The sequence below is a fragment of the Gobio gobio genome (assembly GCF_949357685.1).
Source record: "Gobio gobio genome assembly, chromosome: 15".
Taxonomy (NCBI): Eukaryota; Metazoa; Chordata; class Actinopteri; order Cypriniformes; family Gobionidae; genus Gobio; species Gobio gobio.
In genome coordinates, this window is record NC_137108.1 from 43,688,940 (window position 1) to 43,706,321 (window position 17,382).

The 17,382-nt window shown below is 38.3% G+C and overlaps 1 protein-coding gene across 1 annotated transcript in view; it reads left to right on the forward strand.

Moving 5' to 3' along the window:
* The first annotated feature begins 1,976 nt into the window (after positions 1-1,976).
* The window catches only part of sv2a (synaptic vesicle glycoprotein 2A), a 49,591-nt gene continuing 34,185 nt past the window's right edge, over positions 1,977-17,382 (forward strand). The window contains exon 1 of the mRNA XM_079837865.1: positions 1,977-2,114. The gene's annotated coding sequence lies outside the window, so the exon portion shown is untranslated. The remainder of the gene's footprint in view (positions 2,115-17,382) is intronic.

Below are 17,382 nucleotides of genomic sequence, written 5' to 3' on the forward strand. Positions count from 1 at the left end.
TCAAACTGGGCTCTGAGGGCTGCAAGGTCCATGGAAAAGTTTAGAGAAAAACAGTGTAAAATAAAATCATAAATTAATAATAATTAATAAAATGTAACTAAATAAATAATATGCATTTGATTTAAATTAGGCTATCAATTTGATTAATCGCGATTAATCACATCTAACACAAAAGTTTGTGTATATATATATATATATATATATATATATATATACATATATATATACACACACACACTGATCAGGCATAACATTATGTGCGGTGAAGTGAATAACACTCATTATCTCTTCATCACGGCTCCTGTTAGTGGGTGGGATATATTAGGCAGCAAGTAAACATTTTGTCCTCAAAGTTGATGTGTTAGAAGCAGGAAAAATAGGCAAGCGTAAGGATTTGAGTGAGTTTGACCAGGGCCATATTGTGATGGCTAGATGATTGGGTCAGAGCATCTCCAAAACTGCAGCTCTTGTGGGGTGTTCCCGGTCTGCAGTGGTCAGTATCTATCAAAAGTGCCCCAAAGAAGGAACAGTGGAGAACCGGCGACAGGGTCATGGGCGGACAAGGCTCATTGATGCACGTGAGGAGTGAAGGCTGGCCCGTGTGATCCGATCAAACAGACGAGCTACTGGAGCTCAAATTGCTCAAGAAGCCAAATTGCACCTTGCAATTTACAGGACTTAAAGGATCTGCTACTAACATCTTGGTGCCAGATACCACAGCACACCTTCAGGGGTCTAGTGGAGTCCATGCCTCGACGGGGAATAGGAAGGAAGTAGGTCATAATGTTATGCCTGATCAGTGTATATATATATATATATACATACACACACACACACACACAATATATATTTGCAAACTTTTGTTAGATGCGATTAATCTTTTTGACAACGCTAATTTAAATAACACATAGCCTACTATTGAGTAGAAAAAAATTTAACAATAGAGACTAAATATTTTTCAAATATATTTTACACACATTTATAATATAAAATTCTCGCAGTATAAACTGAGTCTTCTTTATACATTAATATATACCATATATATATATATATATATATATATATATATATATATATATATATATATATATATATATATATATATATATATATATATATATATATATATATATATATATATATATATATATATATATATATATATATATATAGGTTAGCTGCATGTTATATTTTAGATGTGGCGATCCTTTGCACGAGGAAGGATGATAATATTTGGGGGTCAGTGGCAACAGTCGATGGAGAGAAAAGCACATTGTTTTTTGGCCAATTATGTGCACGAGTTAGAGCACGTGCAATCATGCACAGACCAGTGATTTCAGATTAAGTGCATGTTCTTAAGAGGCCAAGGCATTTATACTAAACACACACCATATGACATTAATTTATAAAGAATCACGACTATTTCCACAATCTTTTACTCGAGGAAAACAGTCGTTTCCGCAAAACCTTATGAATGCAGCTTGGATTAAACACTTTTTTTATCATAATAAAAACACGTTTTAATTAAAGCACTTGTGATGTTGATTGCAGATTAATTTAGGATCGCGCGCACATTAGAGAATGGTGTGCTCGAGACTAGGGACGAAGGGATCGCTCCAAGGTGCGAATTAGCTAATTCTACTATGGCGATGGCTTGGCTTATGAATATTAATTACGTAAAATCACGTTCGCGAAATAGACCTAACTGATTGGCTGAAAGGCAGAGCGTGAAAAGAGTGCAAATCACGTGACGTTCGTCCAGCCGTTTGACTGAAAGACAGTTGAGTGAGCCTATCGACGACCTTTAGTACGCGGAGAAGGCTCGGCTATGAATACTAACTAGATTACGTAACTGGACGCTCCAGGAAGGTTACCATGCGACGTCAGTGTGGACATTAATATTAATAAGTCAAGCGTTCGCCATAGTAGGAATCGTTAATGTTGTCGGTGTAGTAGGGTTGCACCCCGTTAACGTCACACGCGCCTTCGTTACAGGGTGAAGATACAGGCAATGTCACACAGCCATCCTCATCATCACGACTAAAAATTCTCCCTATCATATCTACAGTTATTCTTGACAGCATTTGGAGAAAAATAATAACCGAATCGCACTGGTAAGTGACGTTTATTGCTAATTCGTGTTATGGAGCTGATTTTATAATTAGTGTGTCTATATAGCCTAAATATGATTTAATGCCCGTCCATGTTTTAAATTACACATTTATATAGGCATGCATACGTGTTTTATGTTGTATGTTGCAGTTTTAAGCGTTTTTAGGGAGGAGATGCATTAATCTGAAAAATAATGTGAGCTCATCAATGATGGATGCAAACGTAATATTCATCAAAAATGCATCTTTATATAGACAACACTGTACGTACATGATATACAAAACTGTTTAAGGTAATATTTTATCATTGGCTCATGCATCATCTCATTAAACATTTTGTTTTTTTACGGTGAGCAGATTTTTTGTGCGCTGTATTTTTGCACTTGCACTACAACAAATTGTTACTTATTCACTGTATGTTAATCTTTATTTCCCATGTGTTAGAGAATACATTAAAAGAGCAATTGACAAAATACATATTCCCATAGAGACATATAAGGCACCTTAAGCCTCGCCCCTTCACCTAATATATCCATAAGAATAACACTGTTCGGGCTTTTCCATTTTCCTCACTGGCTGATTTTAGGCTGCTATCGTTTGCAAATGATTAATCCCGAGAAATATAGATTCAAACGAGACGTGTGGCTCGTGAAATCTTGAAGCATCAAAATGACCTTGCAGCAGACATGAAGAATGGAAACCTGGTACATGTGCGCGTGTGTGAGTGTGAATCTCCTCGCTGATTTATTCATTGCTGATTGCATTCAGTCTTGTCACGACAGCATGTGCCATTTGGTTTGACTGAATTCACAGTGATGCTCTGTGGATCTACATGTGTCCTTATTACTGCTCCTCTTTCAGTCTAATTATGCCTTTGAGCTGGAAATAACCGACCATCGCTGATGACGAGTGCATGCAAATAATGATAAGTGTGCTCGTTTCCTATGTAAAGAGTAGATTGTGCATATGCACAAATGGGAGTATTGCTAGAATTGTATGTTCTAGCAATGCAGAGATTTACGTTGTCATTAGTAGCCAGCAAAATCTGTTCTTGGCAATTTTTGGGTAAGATCCCGCTATACTGTACATTTTTCTGGTTGTCTATAATGGTTGACTTTGATGGGCATAAAAAACAAAACATCTTTGAAAAGTCAAAGATTGCTTTCAATGTTTAACATTGTTTAAGTTTATTTTTTTTCTTCCCCTCTGGCACTTGGTTATTTTTTATTTATATATATCTTGTTTTTTTTTTTGTTCCTGTTGTGAACTTGTTACATTCTCATTTCTTGGCATTAATACAAATAAAAATAAAATAGCTAGCCATATAGCCTATATGTTCATTGGTAGTAATTCATAATCTTTGTTTATTAGTATTGATATTGAGTTTTATGTAAAGGTTAAACATAAGGGGGTTTTCACAGCGATGCCATAGAAGAACCAATTTTGGTTCCCCAAATAACCTTTCAATAGACAGTTTTTAAAAGAACCATTTTACACTGTAAAAAATGCTGGGTTAAAAATAACCCAAGTTGAGTTGAAAATGGACTAACCTAGCAATTGGGTTGTTTTAACCCAGCTGTTGGGTTAAACGTTTGCTTAAAACATCGCTGGGTTAAAACAACCCAATTGCTGTGTTAGTCCATTTTCAACCCAACTTGGGTTGTTTTTAACCCAGCATTTTTAAGAGTGTATGAAGAACGTTTTAATAATATCAAATAATATAGAGAAGTTGTATGAATGTCAAAGGCTCTTCATACAACCGTTGATGCCAATAAAGAACCTTTACTTTTAAGGGTGTATGTACACTCTAAAAAATGCTGGATTAAAAACAACCCAAGTTGGGTTGAAAATGAACTAACCCAGCAATTGGGTTGTTTTAACCCAGTGAATGGGTCGTTTTAAACCAGCATTTGGGTTAAATGTTTGTTTAAAACAACCCAATCGCGGGGTTAGTCCATTTTCAAACCAACTTGGGTTGTTTTTAACCTAGCATTTTTTTGAGTGTAGAGCTTTAGTTAGTATTTGATTAGAGCTGTATTCTTTATATATATTTCTAGTATGTTTGAATTTAGCATGGCAGCAGTATTTGTGATTGTTTTTCTCAGTTGGAATAATCCCTTCTGCTTTTTTACATTGTGACTATATTCATAAGCACACATTAAATCTACTTTATCAGAGTAATTCAAATCTAAGGAGACTTATCATTGTCTTTAATTGGCCAAAAAGCATCACAATGCAGAATAATATTAATAGTAGTCCAAACTGTGGCTTAGTGATATGCAGAAGTCTGACGTGCAATGACCGGTCATTGGTAGGATGAGCTACCGCGTTATCATAACTTTGCTCCGGCCAGGCTCCTGTCGAGGACTTTGAGAGAAGCTGTTTCTCCTAATGTGAATTGATTTGCAGTCTGTTTGTGGTGCGCAGCTCAAGCTCCGGTCCTCTGGTGCTGCCTAGGATTGCAGTTGTTCCTCAATCATTGTGTGCTCTCTGCGCTGCAGTGCTCTTTTCAGAGTAACCTTGAGAGGAATCCTCAGAGGAGTGATGTGGCGAAGGAGGAAGAGAGAGAACAGGGTCAGGAAAAGGGTTTAACGGCACGGCAGGAGCGTTTGTCTCTGATCTCTGCTGCCTGGTGCTGATGTCTAATCTGACTGGGCCATCATTCAGGAATCAGGAATAGGATTAGCACTTGAGGCTGTTGCAGCGCTTTTTTATGTCCATGGAATATATTGGATAACATTTTTAAAGGTTGGAAATCGTGTTAGTTTTCAATATTTCCATATCCCGTTGTGCTGCTCTAGTTTTTAATATGAAAAACAATTTATTAAAGTCGGCGTGAAACGGAATTTGCGATAGTATTTTCTTCCCAATTGTTATTTATGTCTGAGTGAAACGTCTTCTCAAATTTGAAAAAAATTAGGGCGGGACTAATTTGTTTTTGTCCATTTACTGGATGGTTGTGGTTTGCTATTGGTGGATCTCATGTGAGTCACAGGTTGCTCCGCCCTCGCACTAGTAAACACGTCATCAGAGAATAGAAGAGATTTCGCTGCAAGAGGAAGGGGAAGTTATTTTGATTAAAGATTACGAGGTCACTTACATTTAAAATAAATCCTTTATAATAAAAACGGCAATATTCCATTAAAAAAAACAAGAATTGTCCAATTTGATTCAAGCTGTAACCATGGCTGAATCTGAAATCGTCCCCCTATACTCTCAAATAGGACCATTTTCTGAAGGGACAGCCATTTGTTGTGGTCTCCGAAACCATAGTGGACTTTATCGAGTGCACTCATTCTATCCCACATTGCACCGCAAGAATGAGTGTACAGCTGGGGCACGTTCAAGTCATAGATCGTAAAAAAATATGGACGACGCGACTTCATTGACTTCCGCTGACCAGAGTTGAAGCTTTCATAGGCCCGCACACGGCGCTGACATCTTCAATTCATTATGTTGGTGTGAAATAAACAGTTATGAAAATGTAGAAAATAAAACTAAAGCTCCAATCTCCTCCCAAAAATCCCGAAAAAAGTCTGTTAGTGCCTCAGTGACAACTTCCCTCAGAGAAGCCGTCAATCTCAGCTGTCAATCATGACGTCACACCCCCCGTTTTTATAGTATCAAATAACTAACTAAAACTAAACTTATGTAAAAAACGAACACTTGAAATTAAATCAAGTTTTGATTTCATGGTGACTTTAAGAAATATTCCAGGTGATTCTTCCTTCCTTTTTCGAACAAAACAGTTTATAGGTTTTTTTTGCCTTTGTGTGTTGAATATCAGGTCAAAATCAGGGCAAATGTTTGGAATGAAATCGCAGGCATGCCAATTTTTAGAGTGAAATCGAAAGCATCTAAATAAAAGCAGAATCTCAGAAAATATATTTACACACCGAGGTGGAGCCGTGTGTAAATATATTATTCCTATTCACTTTGTACCAAAGATCTATACATTACTCTCCTTGCATGTGTTCACAGAGAGAAGGGTAAAGGCTGTCAACAGAAGTGACAAATAACAGTGGCATCACAGTCCTCTTTAGATATGTGATTTATTTTGAATTATTTTCAAGGTTAGATCCAAATGTCCTCAGTTTCACGATGATGCAAATGGAGGATGAGGGGTTTCTTTGAAACTGCAATATGCTTACATTTAGGTTACTGCATGAGTCTGCATCATACTGTAATCTCTTACCCATTAATCCCTGCGGTAAAATATGAGCTTTTACAGAGGGAATTCTCATCATTCTTTACTTTATACACCATGCAGAATGTGCCATGACTACTTCTGCTATTTAAACCTGTTGAGTTATGTTTACCACTTTAAGGGTACGTCATAAAATCATAATTTAAAGGGTTAGTATACCCAAAAATGAAAATTAAGTTATCATTTACTCACTCTGACTGGCCTAGAAAAAGCTGTGAGGAATCAAGATTAATTAGAACACAACACAAGATGTAATATACTGGGTGAATATATCCGTCGTCGCCGCAACAAGAAGTTATCTCATTCAGATCTGCCAACTCCAGTAGAAGTTGAATAATAAAAAATAAAAAAAGTGGAGTCTCATAAACGTGCAGTCATGCACAGAAGACCAATGGCCAATGCCATGATTTTTGTTAAAAATACATTACATTTTATTGGTATTGTATAACCCGAGAACACTTGGAATATATGGCAAGTCGCATAGGACCATTCTGTGATACTTTTGCATCTTTTTTAAAAGCTTGATGCTGGTCGCTATTAACTGCCGTTACATGAACACCGTTACATTTCTCTTTAGTGGTCTGAAAAAGAAAGAATGGCATACTGCATTAGAACAACACTAAGGTGAGTAAAAACATTTCCCGTCATTTATGAGACACCGCTTCCTATTGATGGACTTTTCCGGCTTTCCGTGTTTTCACTGTTATACGGTAGGGGGCGTTATTGAATCTCCGGCTCAAAACTAGGGGTGCACCGATCCGATATTAGGATCGGATATCGGCCGCGATACTGACAAAATAGCTGGATCGGGGATCGGAAAAATGAACAGATCCACAAGCCGATCCAGGTGTTTTTTTCCGTCGCAGCAGAACCTACGTCATTCGTCAGCTTCACGTGTGTCGCATGCTAGAAGGGAGCGAGCCAGAGAGTCGGCTGTGTGGAGGAGATATTTCACGCTTGCCACGCCAACTAGTTCGTCGCTGTTTCGAGGGTATTACTGCAAAGTCAGGGTCTTTCCTGCATTGACATGTTTTTGACGGCCAAAGCCTAATTTGATGAGTTATTGTGATTTACGAGTGATGTAGAACAGATGCTGTGCTTGTGACAGAGAGACCGATCTGAGAGCTCCTCCCCCGCGCGCGCTCTCTGGGTCTTCAAAATAATCAGTGTTCGCTCTCATATTTCACATATTAATCCAAATCAAAAGCTCGGAAGACCGAAACCATGTTGCACGTGACACATTCGGACAATTTTGTCCTTGAATTATCACTGGGTGTGAATTGCACTCAAAAAACATTGACTCTTCTCTGACCAGCTGACATAAAGCATACTTTCAATAAGCGGGAGACAAATTATATCCAGTTATGAAGTGTTTTCTGTGTGTTGACATCTTTCGCGATGTTCTAACAGACGGGATTCGCACACAACGCGTCTGCTAATGTCCGATTCGTGACCTAATGACTCCTTTGAACCGAATCATTTTAACGACTGGCCAGAACAACTGATCTGTCCAACACTGAACTCATGAACTCAGTTTATTAATTTACTCAGAACGCAACTGAAATGAGAACACAAGTGTGCTTACCCAATTTAGCAAGAGTGAGTAGTAAGAATTATTTTTAATTATCAACAGTATTTCATCTTATTTCTGTTGACAATGTGTAGTAAAATAAATAGGCCTAGCCTACAATAATTTAATCTGGAGTGAGGTGAAACCAGAACAAAGTTGTTATTAGCTAGCTGAAAATTTTTATTAAATTGCATATGGCAGAAAATTAGACTATTTGTTAATTTGTAATGCTACTTTTTTAATATTGATATGATTATATACCAAAACAATTATCTGTAGTGTAAAAAATGTTTGGTAACTGTCAGATTACTATTGTATGTTTGACCAATACACTGTTTTTTGTTTCCACTGCTACATTTTATTTATTTAAAGAAGTTAGATTACATTCTATTTTAGATTTGAATGCACAATTGTTTTTTAAATAAATAAGAATTCAACACCTTACATACATCTGTTATTTTGTCTTAGTTATGTTTAGTTAGTAAAGTCTGGTGCCTTTAGTCTCTTCAAGGAAGGTATAAGGTGGAAGATATACAGTTTATTATTAATTCAACAATATATCGGATCGGTATCGGGTATCGACAGATACACAAAGCCCAGGCATCGGTATCGATATCGGGACTGAAAAAGTCGGATCGGTGCACCCCTACTCAAAACACAGGCGAAAAAGAAGCAGAAACAAGCAATAAAAGCAATGCTTATGCACGTTGTAGTCTTTGGTGAAAAAACTCAGCTTCTCACCTTTTTGTTCAAAATGTTGCTTTTTTTATGAAACTTAAACAATTCAAACAATTTTGTTTGTTTAAAAGCAGAGGCTCTGTTTTTTCTTTTGATATATTGCATAGAGACAGAGCGTATTTAGGCCACGCCCACACCGGGGGGGAAAACAATCCAACGCTCTCCATTGACTTTGCATTGCGGGAGGCTGCCTCATTGTCATTTCGGACTTATAACAAAAAACAGAACAATGTCTAAAAGCTGATATGTGACAAGTGTACAGCAAACAAGCTAAAAAAACACAGAAATAAGTTTTTATAAGCTGTCGACCCAAAAAAACGAGCGTTTAAGAAGATAAAAGTGGATACAGGCAATACAAAGTGAAGCTTCAGCAGGATGAATTGGTAAATTTTGGGATCCTGACACTCAGTATGTCTCAGTATGTGTATGCGTGTCGCTCTGTCTCTATGTTCAGATATTCATACAACTAAATATTCTGGGGCCATTAAAGTTTTGTGGAAAATTATAAAAAATTCTGGTATTGGCTGGAAAAAAAAACAGGCAGGGAAAGAGTTCATTTTCATTTTTAAGTGAACTAACTATCGCTTTAAAGCCGTTTAAAGTATATGTGACATATTTCCTAGTGAAACAGGATATACTTCAAGGAATAATGGGATGGAGCTTGTTTTTATCAATCTGGAATTGATTGGATTGCGATATATATGAATAGCTATTTGGTTTGAATAAAAGCCTAAATTCAATCTGTTCATCATATAAAGCGATCGGGTCCCTTGACTTGATATGGATTTACTTTACAGTCACTTTATGGACGTTTTGAAGTGTCAGTTTTGATTGAATAGACTTTCAATGGGAGGACAGAATTCACTCAGATTTCATTCAGATATCTTCATTTGTTTTTTTGAAGATGAATGAAAGTCTTAATGGGTTTGGAAAGACAAAGGGTGAGTAATAAATAACAGAATTTTAATTTTTGGGTGAACTATCCCTTTAAGAAAGTAAATAAGGTCAATTTTAATTTCATGTTGACTTTAAGGATGATGATTTCCTTGCATATTATATATTTCACTTTTCAGTGTTTAAATTTGTACTAGTGACATTTTGATAGAGTAGAAGCACTTCCTGTTTTTAAAGAAATGTTGCATTGACAACACCCATCCAAAAGTGGTTCAGTCCAGTTTGTGCTGGAATATTTCGGGCTAAAATGGAGGCAGGGCAGAGAGGATGCTGGTGGTGCTGATGTAGCAGAGGGCAGGAGTGACTGTGGCCATGGTGACAGCGCACACCGAGAGATTTGTTCCAGGGCTAACGTGACTCACAGCGGCTCTGTCCTTTCCTGCGAGACCGCTGTCGAGATGCTCCCAACCATACACTAACATCCTCCTCTCTCCTCCCTCTATTCCACCACACTCATTCCCAGATCCATTAACTCAAGGCTTCTGCTGTCACTCTCGCTCTTTGAAATACACCAGATGCAACGAGCTTTGGCCTTGTTGGCAATACTTTAGAAAGCACGTTCAAAGTGTGTTCAATTTATTACTCTTTGTAAGATTAGAGTTCAAACAAATATAAAAGCTGACAGAAGGTGAAGCAAAAATGTTGTAGAGGCTGGAGCATAAATAATATATGAAACTTTCTAAAACTGCTTTGTTTTAATTTTAATATAATTATACAATGTATATATTATATAATATCATACAGGTTTGGCACAAATTGAGAGTGTAAATAATGACAGAAGAACTATCCCTTTAATGCTTAAAATATACACTGCCATTCAAGAATTTGCGGTCTGTATTTTTCTGCTTTTATTTGATCAATAATACAGTATGATTTTGTAATATTATTACAATTCAAATCACTTTCAAATGTTTTATTTGAATATATTTTAAAATATAATTTAGTCCTGTGATGAAAAGCTGAATTTTCAGCATCATTACTCCAGTCTTCAGTGTCACATGATCCTTCAGAAATGTCTTTGCTCAGTTCAATGCATCTTTGCATCCTAAATTGAAAAAATGAAATCATACTGACTCCAAACTTTTGAACGGTAGTGTATATTTTTAAATTCTTAATTATAACAAGTTCCTTTAAAGCTGAAATGTGTAATTAATTTGACAATATCACCTAATGAAATTGCACAAATGAAACTCCTCCTGTTTTCCAATAGTTGAACAAACAGATAGTCCCTCCCCAAACTCACTCCATTGGCTGAATTAAGCTCTGAACATGTTCTTATCATGTTTGTTTGAGATTCACTCGTTTACTGTTAAATTCACTTCTGTTTATATCAACTGCTTCATCTCATTATAGTCAGTTATGCCAGGGATGTTGGTAATCTCATATTTGTCCTCGGTGAACCCCTGGGCTGTCTGTGCGACCACCAAACACATATTCCATCTGCCTGCTGTATAATGGATAGCTTAGTTTTAAATGTTGTACAAATAATCGCTCACAATGTTGAAAATGGCTTCAATACCCTGATAAGACAAGTGACTCAGCATGTATTGTTCCTGAAGGGCGCACAGTTAAGGCTTAAATTGCTTTTCAAATTATTTACATGAATAATTAATTCGCCTGTTAGGTGTATTAATAGGGTTATTATGTGGGATGACATGTAAAGGATTTATAATGCCGCCTTGTAAGAAATGTTTTAGTAATTTTAAGTCTGTAATTTAGTCACAAATATTGGTTAATGGCATTGCTACTGTAGGAATAAATTGTATGCATTCGTTTGAATATTTAATTATTCAAATTAGTTTTGAGTGTTTCTTCTCAAATCTGTATGTTTGTACCATGCGGCAAACTCCCGCAGTTTCTCTTGAAAGCCAATACGGAAGTGACTTAAACTGCAATTCATCGACTGGCTCCAGAAGGGAGCAGAATCTCATTGAGCCCCATGTTAAAATGCCCAACTTTACAGCAGAATAATGCATGTTTACAGCCTGGTACAAATTGTGGTTTTGGTCTATACAGCTAATTTTGCCCTTTATGACAACTGTGAGGGGGTGAATTTTTTTATAACTCATTCGTTTACATTATATAAAGCTTGAAAGTTCTGCATAATTAAGGGCGTGGCCACTTCGAGTGACAGGTGGATAGCCATTTATCTGCTGTCAGTTAGTCATCGCGCCACTTCAGCTCCGCCCACCTCCCGCCTTTTTGCCCATTTTCTATTATCCGGGAGTGACGCGCTGCCAAGATGGCGGAGGCCAGCTCGACCCTACTTTACGCTTCAAAACTGCTCATCAGAATCCTATGGGTGACGTCACGGACACTACGTCCATATTTTTTTACAGTCTATGGTGTGTACATACTGCTTTTGCATAATAATAATTATTATTTACCCCTCTTTATTTCTTCATTCGAGACAGATCCAAGCATATGACTTTTGATCAAATTCCAAAGTCTTGTCCATGCAATGAAAGTGAATCAGGTCCAACATTATTTGGACCCCACCTTTCTTCAAAATATCTTATTTTGCATTTTGCTGAAGAAAATGGTGGAAATGATCTGTAGGACCCGTCCTTAAAGGGATAGTTTACCCAAAAATTTAAATTCTGTCATCATTTACTCACCCTCAAGTTCTTCCAAACCTGTATGAATTTCTTTTTTTTCCTGCTGAACACAAAATATATTTGTGCTTGCACACACAAGAAATTTTTCTTGGGGCTGAAGCTTCCAGTGCACATATACAATACAAACACAACAAGAACATAGTAATACAAATTCTGAGATTAAAAATATGAATATAGCATTAAAAAAATATTAGGTCACAGTTAAGTTTAGTCAGAATAAACATTTACAGATTATAAACATATTTACAGTATGTGAGTAGTATGAATAAATATAAATATCTCCTTGAGTTTAGAAGATATTGCACTAAACAGTGGGACTATTGCACTCACAACTTACAGGCATGTCTTGAAAAATGTCTGTAACCAAACATTTGATGGGCCCCATTGACTTCCATAATTTTTTTTTTTTCCCGATATTATGGAAGTCAACGGGGTCCATCAACTCTGGTTACTGGCATTCTTCAAAATATCTTCTTTTGTGTTCAACAAAAGACAGAAACTCGTACAGGTTTGGAACAATTTAAGGGTGAGTAAATGATGATAGAAGGTGCGTCTCAATCAGCTCCCTATAGTTCAGTAGTCAGGGCACTGATCAGGGAATCAGTCAATGGGCTAACTCCCCGATCAGTGCCCTGACTACTGAACTAGGGAGCTGATTGAGACGCACCCAGAGTTTTAATTTTTGGGTGAACTATCCCTTTAAGATGGTTAAACAGTCAAAAGTTCTAGGTTTTTTTTGTCTTTGGGTGCGTTTGCATGGCTGTCATTAGTCATGATGGTACATACTCTTCCTCTCTCTTGGCGTGATGCAGCTCAGTTGGTCACTGTTGTTGAGCAGGTTTCTCCTCTCTTTGCCAAACTTTGACCGCTGACATTTAATTGGCTTAAATCTTCCGCCAAAGTGACACTTTAAAGAGGCCATATTATGCCTTTTTACAGTCTTTGATTTTGGTTTTGGGATCTGCTAGAATAGGGTTTCGTGCTTAGGTTAAAAAACAAATTTTTCACATATAACATTGTTGTACTTGCAGCTCCTCTCTTCCCATTCTATCAGTAATGCTCTGTTTAGTTCCTGTCTCTACGAAGCCCCTACTTCCTAAAAGCACAATGTGCTCTGATCGGTGTGTTGTGTTTGGTCAACCGCTTTGAGCGTGTTTTGGAAATGTCACGGCCCTTACCATAACCACAAATTTCAAGTTGGAAATGTGAAAAAGCATAATAGATTCTCTTTAGAGGAGCGCATGGTGGCAAAATATCCTATTTTAGAACAAGTATTTTTCAGTCTCAGCGCAACAGCTGATTTTAGTACAGATCATAGACCGTAAAAAAAACAATGGACGACACAACTTCATTGACTTTCGCTGAAGTTACTGAAGCCTCCGGAGGTCCGAATATGGCGCTGATTTGGGACCGAGTCTGCGCAGTAGCGATCTCGGGACAGAGTCTGCGCAGTAGCGATCTCGGGACAGAGTCTGCGCAGTAGCGATCTCGGGACAGAGTCTGCGCAGTAGCGATCTCGGGACAGTCTGCGCAGTAGCGATCTCGGGACAGAGTCTGCGCAGTAGCGATCTCGGGACAGAGTCTGCGCAGTAGCGATCTCGGGACAGAGTCTGCGCAGTAGCGATCTCGGGACAGAGTCTGCGCAGTAGCGATCTCGGGACAGTCTGCGCAGTAGCGATCTCGGGACAGAGTCTGCGCAGTAGCGATCTCGGGACAGAGTGCGCAGTAGCGATCTCGGGACAGAGTGCGCAGTAGCGATCTCAGGACAGAGTCTGCGCAGTAGCGATCTCGGGACAGAGTCTGCGCAGTAGCGATCTCGGGACAGAGTGCGCAGTAGCGATCTCGGGACAGAGTGCGCAGTAGCGATCTCGGGACAGAGTCTGCGCAGTAGCGATCTCGGGACAGTCTGCGCAGTAGCGATCTCGGGACAGAGTCTGCGCAGTAGCGATCTCGGGACAGAGTCTGCGCAGTAGCGATCTCGGGACAGTCTGCGCAGTAGCGATCTCGGGACAGAGTCTGCGCAGTAGCGATCTCGGGACAGAGTCTGCGCAGTAGCGATCTCGGGACAGTCTGCGCAGTAGCGATCTCGGGACAGAGTCTGCGCAGTAGCGATCTCGGGACAGTCTGCGCAGTAGAGAGTAGGAAGTCGAGGTGTGACATCAAAAGCCCGCCTACACTCCCGCAGATGCAGAACAATTCATTATGTTGTGAAATAAACAGTTATGGAAATGTAGAAATTAAAGCTAAAGCTCCAATCTCCTCCCAAAAAAAGTCTGTTAGTGCCTCAGTGACAACTTCACTCAGAGAAGCCATCAAGCTCAGCTGTCAATCATGACGTCACACCCCCCGTTTTTATATCATCAAATAAACCAAACTTATTTTAAAAAACGAACACTTGAAATGAAATCATCGTGATAACTGCCTACAATGACAGAAACCAACTTTTGGAAAATACATTTTGAAGTGTAATTTGATTGTTTAGTTTGTCTCGCGTCCATTAGAACACACAGAGGGGCGTGGGTTAGGACCTATACTGGGACCAGCCACCTGGGGGCGATCGAGGCACGGAGGCTTCAGTTTCTGAGTGGAGTGCTGCAGGCTTGGTACAGATTGTCATGAGCCTGTTGCTAGGTTAGTGGCACAAAAAGCTGCATTCACTATTATGCATAACAACTTTATCGCTGCATGTCGCCATTGACTGGCGGCTGGGTCACGACTCGCTAGTGGGCGTTCCCACTACTGGTTGCCTTATAATGTTTGTTAATGACATTCACGGATGTTACTCCATGTTGAAAACAACGAATCAGTTTTCTTGCGTTGCCGCTACAAATAAACATTTTGGAAGGAAATGGGATCAGTACATAAAATGCTTAATATTAAAGATGAACGAGAAACAGTGAGGGCTCTTTGGCATCGCTGCGAAAACGCAAGCGCCTGTCTATCTGGGTTCACGAAACCATTCAGGCTCTGAGTCAGCATGGCAAGTACAGCTGTGTGTACAGAGACATATCATAAATTATAAGAAAGTTGCTAACCGCTAAAATTAACTTCTCCTCCATCTTACCTCGACACTCCACTACAGGATGTAGTGATCACGTGTGCTCAAATGACTTCACCCCAATTGGATATCGCTCCCGAAATTCACTCTTCATTTGCATAAAGTTAACATATCTCAACTTGCATCGCTGGACACGCCTAGATCCTGTCGCCAACAGTCACTCGTGTCGCCAGAAATCGCCAGCTCCCTATTGCAGTGAATGGGATCGTGTCGCTTTGTCGCAGTGTCTCGCTGGTAGTGTGAACATGGCTTAATAAGCATACAAATACACAGCACATACAACTATTGGGTCAAATTATGAACTATTATTGAATTCAACCATTTTTTGTTGATCATTTTAGTTCTTAAATGATCAACATTTCTCTCGCTTTGTCTGCTTTTTGTTTCTATGCTCGTCACAGGGCATTATGGGATTGCCTTCTGTGAAGTATACATGAGATGCTTTATAATTTGGTCAAAATAAGGTATTTTAGAAAGCTGCATAATCATTTTCTCTAAATGCTAAATGGGCAACTGTGTGTATTTTGCTGAGTGGAACAATGCCGCGGGTTGATGTTTTTGGGAATGTAGTCACGGGTGCAGATGATCCTTAATGTGGCTATGTATTTACAGTACAGGTTTTTTTTTTTTTTGTAAAGAAAGAGAAAATTCAGCCTTCACAGTGGGTTGACAAACCCTGTTAATCTCAATGAATGTCAACATTCTGTCAAAGCTATTTGATGTGAGCCGGCAATCCAACAGCGCTCTGATCCTAAACATCTGCTTTAGGGATTTTCATTGACATTAGCCACTTGATGGAATTATTGTAACATGATATCAGATCATGACTTTATAATCAGCTTAAAGGGATGGTTCATCCAAAAATGAAATTTCTGTCATCGTTTACTCACCCTCAAGATGTTCCAAGCACTTCTGTTGAACATAAAAGAAGATAGTTTGAAGAACGTGGGTAACCAAAGAGTTAATGGACAGTCAATGGCTATAACTGTCTTTTTGCCAACATTCTTCAAAATATCTTCTTTTGTGTTCAGCAGAAGAAAGAAACTCATACAGGTTTGGAACAACATGAGGGTGAGTAAATGATGACAGAATTGTCATTTTTTGGGTGAACTATCCCTTTAACTGCGACTCTACACCACAGAAGGAGCTCTGAAACATAAAATTACTATGCAAATAATGTAGAATACAATTTATGTTATTAATCCTCATTTTCTGATAACTGAAATTATAATTTTTAAACTTGACTAGTTACAGTCAGGCATCTAAATTGGATGATGTTATTAAAGTTAAGTAAAGGGATTTTACAAAAGACGATGGAGAAGGAATCTGAGGTAAATATATAAAAACAATATTCCTCAGAAAACATATCATAATATTTTGTTTAGAGAAATGAATAAATAACACCTCTTGTCAGTTTTTCATGTTCATGAACAACATAATTTGAACAAAACTAGTTGAATTACTTAAATTAACTTCTATGTTTGTTCACCTAATTGTAGTTTCTTTTTTTAATCTGAAAACTAGATAATTTGCATTTTAAAAAGGGTGAGTGGTTTTATCTAAAATATTAAAGGGATTGTCCAACTAAGAAGAAAAAGTTATGTCATAATTTACTCGCACTCATGTTGTTCCAAACCGGTTTGACTTTATTCTCTGTGGAACACAAAAGAAAGTAGTATTTGTTTTTCTTCACATAATGAAAATCAAACTTTCAAAATATCAAAAGTCATACAGGTTTGTAACGACATGAGGGTGAGTAAATGATGTCAGAATAAAAGTTTTTAGGAGAACTATGCCTTTCAGATACATATGATGGGGACATAAAAATGTACTCTAATACAGAAATGAGCCCCTCAGGGCTTTCATCATAGGTTTGTGTTTTCATTGGCAGTTTGTATTTGCTGAGATTCACTGTAGTCCCATGAGCCTCTTCACACTCTAGCTGATGCGTTGCTTTCCTGTCGTCTCTTGTTGAAAATGATGATCTACACTCCCGCTGGCGTTGTCTCTGCTTCAAAAACTGAATTACATAATTGGGTCTTTCATCACTGGTGAACAAGAGGCGAGGCCATTGCCCACCCCTATATCAGAGTTAATTCACAATCAGCTTGATCCTAAAGACATGG